The 11,982-nt window shown below is 42.2% G+C and overlaps 1 pseudogene; it reads right to left on the reverse strand.

Annotated features, from left to right (window-relative positions):
• Nucleotides 1–11,193: 11,193 nt before the first annotated feature.
• On the reverse strand, nt 11,194–11,982 carry LOC138097400 (very long chain fatty acid elongase 6 pseudogene; annotated as a pseudogene).

Here is an 11,982-nt window from a genome sequence, read left to right on the forward strand (position 1 = left end):
ATCAACAGGTCTGTCAACATATTTTTTTTGAAAAAAAAAAAATGTAGACAATTGTGAAACCGTGCTTGAGAGAGTGACAACTTGCTTTCTCTTCCAGCCCACACTTCTGAATCTTGGTAAAACTCCATGGAAACTGCGACACTGACAGTGACTTCTCCTTACTATGAACCATTATCCTAAAATGGTAAGTTGGCTTGCTTATACATGGGTGAATGTCCATCTGTCCATCCATCCATCCTTCCATCCACCCATCCATCTTTCCATCCTTTTACTCATTTTCTTAGGGGTTTTTCCCTCTTCCTGACACAATCGCCTCCTAAGGAAGTTTTTGTCGTTGGTTATGTTAACTCTGTCAAATTTTATTTGCTTCTGAGACAAATCAAAGTGAACATGGAGAATGAGATGACTTTGGACAAAATGTGGAATCCGGAATGAGTGTTGTCATTTTTACTTTCTCTGTTGTCATTATAAAGTCTGTGCAACAAACTTTTTTTCTTTTGGCGATGTCTTTCTAGATACATTTCCTTGCAAATATGTTCATATACTTATTATTTTGTGAAAACAAATCATGCCCTTTAAACATTTCTGTGGTCCTTTTCCCTCTTAGCAATGTATCACGAACATTTTAAGTATCAGTTAATAAAGCTCTTCAAAGTAATTTCAGTGACTACATGGCATCCCGTTCATTGTAAGGAGGAGCTACAATTTATTTAATTTCTTTTTGTTGGGGACCATTTGGATTTTCTTCATCCTCATGAACGTTGCTGCAAAGAACATTCTTTTTTAAAAAAATCAATTATTTGTCTCCCCAGGTCTTAGTTGTGGCACTCGGGATCTTCAGTCTTCATTGCAGCATGTTCTTTCTTTTATTTGAGGCATTCAAACTCTTAATTGCAGCATGTAGGGTCTAGTTCCCTCAGCAAGGATTGAGGCCAGGGCCCCTGCGTTTGGAGCTGGGAGCCTGAGCCTCTGGACCACCAGGGCTGAAATGAACATTCTTGCATGTCAAACTTTGTGCTGTTTTCTATAAATTTCTTTCTGATGTGTGTGCGCTCAGTTGCTTCAGTCATGTCTGACTCTTTGTGACCCCATGGACTGTAGTCTGCCAGGCTCCTCTGTGGATGGGATTCTCCAGGCAAGAATACTGGAGTGGGTTGCCATTCCTTCTCCAGAGGATCTTCCCCCTCCCAGGGATGGAACCAGCTTCTCTTATGTCTCCTGCATTGGCAGGTGGGTTCTTTACCACTAGTGCCACCTGGGAAGCCCTTCCTTCTGATAGATTTCTGTATTAAAATCTGATAGAATTGCTAGATTAACAGCTTTTGATACATGCTGCCAAATTCTCATTTTTCATGAGTTTCTGTCAATTTATATTCCCTTCAATGAAACATGAGATATTTGTTTCTTCACTGATTTCCTGCCATAGTAACAGTATACAATGGCAGTAAGTATTTTTAACCATTGAAAACTTTTCCAAGTATTATTATTATCATGTTACTTTTTTGGCTGCCCTGCGAGGCCTGCAGGACCTTAGTTTCCTGACCAGGGATCGAATCCGTGTTCCCTTGCAGCAGAAGCTCAGAGTCTTAGCCACTGGACCACCAGGAAAGTCTCTCATACCCTTGTTTCTATCTAAAATATGGGTCACATCAGAAAATCTAATTCTTCTTGGCTCTGAGTAGAAGGGAAGAAATGTGGTTATCAAAAGGAAGATTTTTATCTTCAGATTATTAAAAGTTTTCTGAATAGTTCAAAGGAGAAATAAAGATCACATAATGACATAATGAAAGCCTGCTTGACATTTCTCTTAAAATTTTAATGAGAGGTAATTTGATAACTAATTGCTGGTTAATACTTGTCTTGGGACTGTGAATTAGAAGTAATTTCACTGGTAAAATGATACCTAGAGGGAATAAAACAAAGCCATCTATTAGCTTTAGGGTTGGGGCTGGCTGTTCTGGAAAGACCAACCATGTGATGAGAGGGGTGCAGCTTTGAGCCAAGTGATAGCAGCCTGACCTCTGGTGGAGGGGAGAATAGCTGGAGTTTGAATTCAGTCACATGGTCAATGACTCAAGTAGTCATACCTACTTAATGAAACCCTAATAAGAACCAGTCAATCCTAAAGAAATCAACCCTGAATATTCATTGGAAGGACTGAGTCTGAAGCTGAAGCTCCGATACTTTGGCCACCTGACACAAAGAGCCAACTCATTGGAAAAGACCTTGATGCTGGAAAAGGTTGAAGGCAGGAAGAAAAGGGGGTGACAGAGGAGAAAATGGTTGGATGGCATCACTGACTCAATGGACATGAGTTTGAGCAAGCTCCGGGAGACGGTGAAGGACAGGGAACCTTGGTGTGCTGTGGTCCATGGTGTTGCAAAGAATCAGACACGACTGAGTGGCTGAACAATGGTAAGAATTCTAGACAACGAGTTTGGTCAGTTTCCCAGTTGGTGAACATACTGCAGTGCCAAGAGGGTCATGTGCCCTAATTCCACAGGGAGAGGTGTGGAAGTTTTATATTTGTGAACTTCCTAGACCTCACTCTAAAGATTTCTTTTTTTGTCTGATCTTGAGTTCATCCTTTATAATAAAACACAGTCATAAATATAGCACTTTCCTTAGTCTTATGAGTCTTTTTTATTAAATTGTCAAACTAGAAAGGAGGAGTAGGAAATTCTGAATTTTTAGCCAGTTGGTCAGAAGTCTAAGAATGCCAGATCTTGTATTTCAAGTGAAGGGGTTCCTGTGGAGGTTTGCCCTCTGTACCCCACCAGACTCCTCTGTTCATGGGATTTCTCAGGCAAGAATACTGGAGTGAGTTGTCATTTCCTTCTCCAAGGGAACTTCCAGACCCAGGGATCAAATAACCCGCATCTCCTGCATTGGCAAGTGGGTTCTTTACTACTTTGAGCCACAGAGGAAGCCTGGGGAGTTGGGTAGTTATCCTCTAAACTGCATTGAGCAAGGATGTTTCGGTGGACGTTAAGTAGAGCTTCCTTTGAGGAGGTGGTTAGATGTTTGTAAATGGCTCCAAGCTGAAATTAAAGAGACTGTTAATGAAGGTGAAAGAGGAGAGTGAAAAAGTTGGCTTAAAACTCAACATTAAAAAAATTAAGTTCATGGCATCCGGTTCCATCACTTCATGGCAAATAGATGGAGAAAAAATGAAAACAGTGGCAGCTTTTATTTTCCTGGGCTGTGGAATCACTGCAGATGGTGACTGCAGCCATGAAAGTCTGCGCAAGGCTTTCTCTAGTTGTGATGAGCGGAGGGGCTACTCTCTAGTTGTAGTGTGTGAGCTTCTCATTGCGGCCACTTCTCTCCTTGTGGAGCATTGGCTCTAGGCATTGGGCTTTAGTGGCTGCACCAGGTGGGCTCAATCGTTGTGGCTCAAGGGCTTAGTTGCTAAGGGGCGTGTAGAATCTTCCTGGAACCAGCGATAGAACATGTGTCTCTTGCACTGACAGGCGGATTCTTATCCACTGTGCCACCAGGGAAGTCTGCCAAAACTTTTAACTCATTATATCAATGGAACATTGTTATTCTGGCAAAGGGTGATACAGCCAAAATAAAAATCTTGGTAAAAAATAACCTTAAAAGTTTCTTTTACAGAAACAATAGATTAGCAAGAAAAGTTCCCACATACTGAGGTGAGTGTCTATGCATGCACCACTGCCCCATCTGAGGCGATGAGCTGGAAAAACTAGTGTTTCAGTGATAGCTAAGGATAGAGTTGACCATTGGTGAAAAGGGTCCCAGAGCCCTGCCTCCTGCCCTGGTGCTGTGTGTGTGTCTGACAATGTGTGTGATGACATCATATTCTAGGGAGGTTAGGACTAGGTGAGCTCAGTTCAGTTGCTCAGTAGTGTCCAACTCTTTGAGACCCCATGAACCACAGCACACCAGGCCTCCCTGTCCATCACCAACTCCTGGAGTCCACCCAAATCCATGTCCATTGAGTTGGTGATGCCATCCAACCATCTCATCCTCTCTTGTCCCCTTTGCCTCCTGCCCTCAATCTTTCCCAGCATCAGGGTCTTTTCCAGTGAGTCAACTCTTTGCATCAGGTGGCCAAAGTATTGGAGTTTCAGCTTCAGCATCAGTCCTTCCAATGAATATTCAGGACTGATATCCTTTAGGATGGACTGGTTGGATCTCCTTGCAGTCTGAGGGACTCTTAGAGTCTTCTCCAACACTACAGTTCAAAAGCATCAATTCTTCGGTGCTCAGCTTTCTTCACAGTCCAACTCTCACATCCATACATAACCACTGGAAAAACCATAGCCTTGACTAGATGGACCTTTGTTGGCAAAGTAATGTCTCTGGTTTTCAATATGCTGTCTAGGTTGGTCATAACTTTCCTTCTAAGGAGTAAGCATCTTTTAATTTCATGGCTGCAATCACCATCTGCAGTGATTTTGGAGCCCAGAAAAATAAAGTCAGCCACTGTTTCCACTGTTTCCCCTTCTATTTGCCATAAAGCGATGGGACCAGATGCCATGATCTTAGTTTTCTAAGTATGGGTATGGGGAGGGAGGTGGGAGGGGGTTCAGGATGGGGAACACGTGTACACCCACGGCAGATTCATGTTGATGTATGGCAAAACCAATACAATATTGTAAAGTAGTTAGCCTCCAATTAAAATAAATAAATTTATATTAAAAAAAAAGAAATGTAAAAAAAAAAGAAAGAAAGAAACTCAGGTCTGTGCAGAGAATATAAGACTCTCAGGACATCACCTCTCACATCACTGGTCAAACACTGGAGCCCTTGTGGTTGATGGGGCTGGCAGCTGCTCACTTGCAGCATCCTGGAAGCAGGGGCTCAGGGTCCAAAATAAGACCCTCACCCACATCTCTCCCATATGTGAAAAGATATCTGCAGTGGAGTCATTATAAACAGAGGAGCTATAAAGAGAAATGAATAACTGAGCAGTCATAAAACACAGAGGGATGTTACACACGTGTGCAGAAGTAAGAGGTGCTGTTTCCAGGTGTCCCCAGGAAGTGTAGAAAAACAATTTGAAATGCACCCAAAAAAGACAGCCTAGGTAGAAAGAAGACAGTAATTGTCAAAAAGTCATTGTGAATTTTCCATTAGTGTAAAAATTTTTGCAACAAAATGAAATTGAAGAAGTTTCAACTAAGTGGAAAGATATCCTGCATTCATGGATCAGGAAATTAATATTGTCAAAATGTCCATACTATCTAAAGCCATCCATCGAGTCAATGTAATCTCTATCAAAATTCCAATGACATTTTTCAAAGAAACAGAAAACATGCAATGCTAAAATTCACATGAAACCACAAAAGACCCTGAATAGACAAAGCACTCTTGAGAAAGAAGGACAAAGCTGGAGGCATCACACTCCCTAATTTCAAACTATCCTACAAATAAACTACTGTATTTACAGTCAACTAATATTTGACAAGGGAGACAAAAATCTCAGTGAGAAAAAAATAGTCTCTTCAATAAATGGTGTTGGGAAAACTGGATAGTCACACACAGACGAATGAAGCTAGACCCCTGTCTTATAACACTCCCCCCAAAATAACTCAAAATGGAGTAGAGGTCTGATTATAAGACCTAAAACTGAAAGGAAACATAGGGAAAAAAATCTTCCTTGACTTTGGTCTTGGCAACATTTTTTTGGCTATGACACCAAAAGCACAAGCAACAACCAAAAATCAACAAGTGGAACTACATCAACAAAATGCTCCTGCACAGAAAAGGAAACCATCAACAAATTAAAAGGAAACCTACAGAATGGGAGAAGATATTTACAAGCCATAAATCTGATAAGGGATTAATGTCCAAAAAGTATGAGGAATTCACACAACTCAGGGACAAAAGAACAAGCCAACTAAAAGTGGGCAAAAGACTTGAATAGATATTTTCCTGAAAGAGACACAGATGGCCAACAGGTACATGAAAACATGCTCAGCATCACTAATCATCAGGGAAATGCAAATCATAACCCCAGTGACCTCACACCTGTACGAATGTCAGTTATCAAAAAGACAACAAACAACAAGTGCTGGTGAGGGTGTGGAGAAAAGGGAACCCTTGTGCACTGTTGGTGAGAATGTAAATTGATGCAGCTACTATGGAAAACACTATGGAGGTTCCTCAAAATTTTAAAAATAGAACTACTCTATGATCCGACAATCCCACTTCTGGATATATATCCAAAGCAAATGAAGTTCAGATCTGGAAGAGATATCAGTATTCTGTGTTCACTGCAGCATTATTCAAAGTCATCAAGATATAGAAACAACCTAAGTTCGTGTCAATGGATGAATACATACAGATTTATTTACAATGATATATTATCCAGCTGTGAGAAAGAAGGAAATCCTGCCATTTGTGGCAACCTAGGTGGGTCCTGAGGGCATTACACTGAGTGAAATAAGTCAGGCAGAGTAAAACAAATACTAAATTATCTCAATTGTATGTGAGCTTCCCGGTGGTACAGTGGGTAAAGAATCCACCTGCCAAGTAGGAGACACAACAGATGCGGGTTTGATCCCTGGGTCAAGAAGATCCCCTGGCGTAGTAAATGGCACCCTACTCCAGTATTATTGCTTGGGAAATCTGTGGACAGAGGAGCCTGCTGGGCTACAGCCCATGGGGTTCAAAGAGTTAGGCATGGCTGAGAAGGATGCATATGCCAGTGTGAAATCTGAGAAAGCAGAACTCATAGAAACAGAGAGTATAGCCTGATGGCTACCAAGGGCTGGGGGCAGAGGGAATGGGGAAATGCTGGTCAAAGATTATGAACTTCCAGTTATGAGATGAATGAGTTCTAGGGATCTGAGGTATAGCATGGTGACTATAGTTAATAATACTGTATTATATACTTGAAGGTTGCTAAGAGGGTACATCTTAAAAGTTCTCACCACAAACAAATAGTAACTATGTGAGTTATGGAGGTGATAACTAACCCTCCCATAGAAATCATTTCTCAATATCTAAGTGTATCCTTAATCTTATAAAACTCATCCACTGTATGCCTTAAACTTATAAAATGTTATTATATCAAGTATATCTCAATAACGATGAGAAATAAGTAAAAAAAAAAAAAGAAAGAAAGAAAAGGTGTTTGTTTATTTATTTAAGGCTGCCCCGGGTCTTTGCTGCTGCCTGTGGGCTTTCTCTAGCTGTGGCAGCAGGGGCTTCTCCTTGTGACAGCTTTTCCTGCTGTAGCTATAGGGTATGTGGGCTACAGTAGTTGCCCCTCCCAGGCCCAGGTGGGATCCTCCCAGTCCAGGAATCAAACCTACGTCCCCTGCATTGGCAAGCAGATTTTCAACCACTGGACCACCAAGGAAGCCCCAGGTTCAATATTTTAAAAGAACATTCTAACACTCTTTAAAACCACTTTGGTTTAGGTCACATGGAGACACTCCCGGTGACTGCCTCTGGTGAAAAGGACACACAGTAGGGCCTCCTTGGGTTAAGGCTCTCAGCCATAGGGTGGACTAGACCGCTGTCCACCCTACTTAACATCCATTCAGATATGCCCATTTCTAGAACTTCAAAACCATCAGCTAAAAACAACTCTTCATTCAAATGACTTTGAGATCGAGGCTGCACATACCATGACTGAAAACAAACAGAGTTTAAACTCTCCCTACAGACTTCTCTGTACTTTGTCAGGAATAACTGATATGAAATCAATGCCTTAGACCAATGGTTCTCAACATTCTCCTCCCCTTTTAAAATTTTTATGATAAGCACAGTGATTTTCAAAAGCAGTTTAACATGTATGTCTATAACTGAATTACTTTGCTGTACAACTGAAACAATATTCAGTCAAAACAGACTCTTTGCGACCCCATGGACTGTAGCCCACCAGACTCCTCTGTCCATGAAATTCTCTGGGCAAGAATACTGGAGTGGGTTGCCATTCCCTTCTCCAGGGGATCTTCCTGACCCAGGGGTCAAACCCAGGTCTCCTGCAATGCAGGCAGCATCTTACTGTCTGAGCCACCAGGGAAGTCCAAATCAACTGAATTCCAATTAAAAAAAACAACGAAACAGCTTGCAAAGCAGTCACAGCTCACATTCAAGTCTGCAGTCTTAGGTTAGTGAGCTGTCCTCGTGAGTGGCAATGCCTCACCTGCTACACTCTCATCTTTTTTCTTTTTGGCTGTGCCCTGTGGCTTGTGGGATTTTAATTCCCTGACCAGAGACTGAAACTGCAGCCCATGTGTTGGAAGCTCAGAGTCTTAACCACTGAATGGTCAGGGAAGTCTTGAGATTTTATTAATTTAGCAACACCTTGGCCTTCCACTGACAGCCTTATGTAAGAAGTGTCTGTTGTGAGCACCTCCAGGGAATGGCCATCACATACTATTGCTCTGGTGCATGTAAACCACGCAGACAGCTTTACTCAGAGTGGCCTGTCTCTACACCATGCACTGAGTTGGCCCAGTAGCTCCTTGTTTTAACACGCTGGTGTTGCATCATGAGATTGCAAGCCATTTCAAAAGCATTAGACCTGGCTGACAATTACCTTAAATTGCAATGCAGGAGATACCGATTCGACCCCTGGGTTGGGACGATCCCCTGGAGGAGGGAAACGGCAGCCCACTCTAGTACTCTTTCCTGGAGAAATCCGTGGACAGAGGAGCCTGGCGGGCTACAGTCCATGAGGGCTCCAAGTGTTGGGGATGACTCAGCAAGTTAACAACAACAAAATACAGCATTGTAGCCACGTCCGTTCGGCATGTTTATTAAGGTTATCACTTTTTAAACCTGGCTTTATTGCATTTATGTACCTTCTTTTGATTATTTTTATTTTTAAATTTATTTATTTTAATTGAGTTATTTATTTGTCTATGCCAGGTCTTAGTTGCAGCATGTTGGATCTTTTTAGCTGCCACACGTGAACTCTTAGTTGGGCATGTGGGATCTAACCAGAGATTGAAGCTAGGCCCCCTGCAGCCGGAGTGCAGTGTCTTAGCCACTTTACTTCCAGGAAAGTCCCTTCCTGTCTTTTTTTTTTCAGACCATTCACACAGAATGGAATACAACTTTATTCTTTTCAATTCCACACATAGACGAGATGCTGAGAAAGCCCTTGTCATCTCTGACAGAGAAGCAGAGCAGCTCTGTTTCATGAATGACAGCAGCATTGAAGCTAAAATAATATAAAAATAATTTGAAAAATCCCTTTTCTGTACACACTCAAAGCAAGAAAGCTAAACAGCTTCTTTTTCTGCTAACCAGAAAACATGTTTCTATTTATTTGGGCTTTAAAGTTTGGTGGTCTTCACATCTGTGTGTATATATGTGTGGATATGCATGTCTAACCTATGCAGTGTGCTGCTGCTGCTGCTAAGTCGCTTCAGTCGTGTCCAACTCTGTGTAACCACATAGATGGCAGCCCACCAGGCTCCGCCATCCCTGGGATTCTCCCGGCAAAATCACTGGAGTGGGTTGCCATTTCCTCCTCCAACGCATGAAAATGAAAAGTGAAAGTGAAGTCGCTCAGTCATGTTTGACTCTTAGCGACCCCATGGACTGGAGCCCACCAGGCTCCTCTGTCCGTGGGATTTTCCAGGCAAGAGTACTGGAGTGGGTTGCCATTGCCTTCGTGTAGTAGCCCCTAATTTTTATCTAGTTTGTCTAATCATTAAGCTATATAACCAATTAGAATACTATTATATCACCTTGAACAACTTGACATAATTGCTTCTTTGAAATACAGGAATGTTTACACATTTATTTGGCTTGTAAAGGACTGAAATATTATAGTATCTAGCTTTTTAAAAAAGAATATGGCTCTTAATAAGTTGATTTTTGAATTCCAGAGCGTAAGTCCCTTTTCAAAAAATTTCTGAAGCTGACTCAAAGTAGGAAGAATGTCTTCTGATTTGGCCAAAAATATGGTGAATATTTTATATCATTTAGAATTTGAAGAATAAGTCTCGAAGGGGGCCGTTTGTATGTCAACTGTTCAGCTCCACTTGCCATGAAGTGTGTTTGTCAAAGTATCTCTGCTTGACCAGCAGAGGGCACTTTAAGCACCTCTGCATTGCTTTAGGGAGCAAAGGCAGACGCTGCAGAAACTCAGTGTTCACCCAAGATCAAGGAGAGCCCTGTGGGTTGCTTTGTGAAATTCACAAAAATATAGAAAATATGGACTGTACCACAGGGTTTCAATTGGAAAGTTATGTGTGGAGTCAACTATGGAGGGGTGTACTTATCGTCTCTTATATTGATCTTCAGTTCATTCCTCTTTCCCAGCTCAAGAACTTCGGTGTAGGGCCGCAACTTTTTACAGGTAAGAGTCTATTTTTTCAAATAATTTGGTTGAGTTGTCTGTTTTCTATTCTATATTTATTCTTCTGTTTGAAAGTCCAAGGCAACTGAACAAAGGATGCTGTGTCCTACCCCATTTAGGGGTAGAAATAAAACTATCAGAAATACTGAGATTGGAGCCGCCCTTTCAGGAGTTGGGCGGCACTGTTTCCTTCCTCCCAGGGAGAACCCTGGGAAAATATTGTGCCCCGTTTTGTTATGGTGAACTCACTAGAAGGGGAATGAGTGCTATGAAGGGGAACGAGTCTTTCTCTTAGTTGAAATATAGTTTATCATCTGTTTTCTCAGGAGGTGATTAAGACATCTTTTCTCATGGGGGCTACAACCCATAGCCTTTCTGGAAAAGTACTTTCAATTCTGCAAAAGTGTTACTCTAGATATACACCCCGTGTCGCTTCCATTTTTACCTTTTCTGTTGGCTCCAGTTTAGTGTCAAAAAGGATTAGAAAGGATTGTATGTATGTGCTCACATGGTTTTTAAGTAAACTTACTTGATCCTTAGAGAAATGTCACAGTAAATTCATTTTTTCCATATACTGTTAATAGCTTGTTTGCCTTCTCGCTGCCTCCGGCCCACTTTGTTCTCATTTGTCCTAGAGTTGACAGATCGAGAGGGAATGGGGTCTTCCAGTAGCAGTCCTTGAGATGGAGGTGCACTCAGTGAGTCCTCACCCAAAAAGGATCGCTAACTTACTGGGTTAAGTCAACCTAATTATCCCTAAGCTGCCTTGGGTTGTGTGTTTGCTTGTATGTCTTGTTTTGTTTTAGCTGCACCATACGTGATTCCTTGTGCCATTTTCTTTCGTCTGTTATTTTTCTTGATGACCCTGAGCTACGGCTTCCTCCTCAGTTCCGACACTAGTCAGCCTTCGTTGCTTCCCTCATCTTGCTGGGGATGTAGGCCTCGAAGAAGAAGTGGCAGAAGAGCACGAAGTAGCTGAGGTACATGGGTGAGGACCAGGAGATGTTCTGGAAGTGAGAGTGACACTGCTCACTATGCATCCACTGGGAGACCAGGTAATTAGTGACACAGCCTATCAGCCTCTGAATGATCTGGGACAAGGTGATGAACACGGTGAACTTCCGGGAGACTCGGAAACCCGCCGCTCGGAAGGCATAGTAAGAGTGCGTCACAGAGAGCACGCTATATAGTCATAAACCAACCACCCCCAGCAACCACGTCCTTGTAGGAGCACCAGGAGTACAGAAGCATAGTGATGTGGTGGTACCAGGGCAGGAAGCTCAGCTTCTGCTTCCTCAGAATAATGAATATTGGATCTCCTAGTTGGGGTGTTTGCTTAGCACAAATGCATAAGCCCAGAATTTGCTGGCAGGTCCATTGTAAAGACCCTGGTCACAAACTGAATGCTTCAGGCCTCTGGTCATCACAGTGTACACCATATAAGCACCAGTTCGAAGAGCACCAAATATACTGAAGACTGCAAGGGTCAGAGACCAGAGCACTAAAGGTTTCTTCAGTTCAAATTTCGCCTGCTTGTTCATTAGGTGCCGACCACCAAAGACAAAGGCGGCATACAGAGCAGAAAACAGGAAAGATTTCTTCCAGTTTTCCTACACCCACTGGATGGCTTCATTCTCAGTGAACTGCTTTTTGAATTCATATTCTTGTAAAGTCAACACTGACAT

This window comes from Capricornis sumatraensis, chromosome 21 (assembly GCF_032405125.1).
Source record: "Capricornis sumatraensis isolate serow.1 chromosome 21, serow.2, whole genome shotgun sequence".
NCBI classification, from domain to species: Eukaryota; Metazoa; Chordata; class Mammalia; order Artiodactyla; family Bovidae; genus Capricornis; species Capricornis sumatraensis.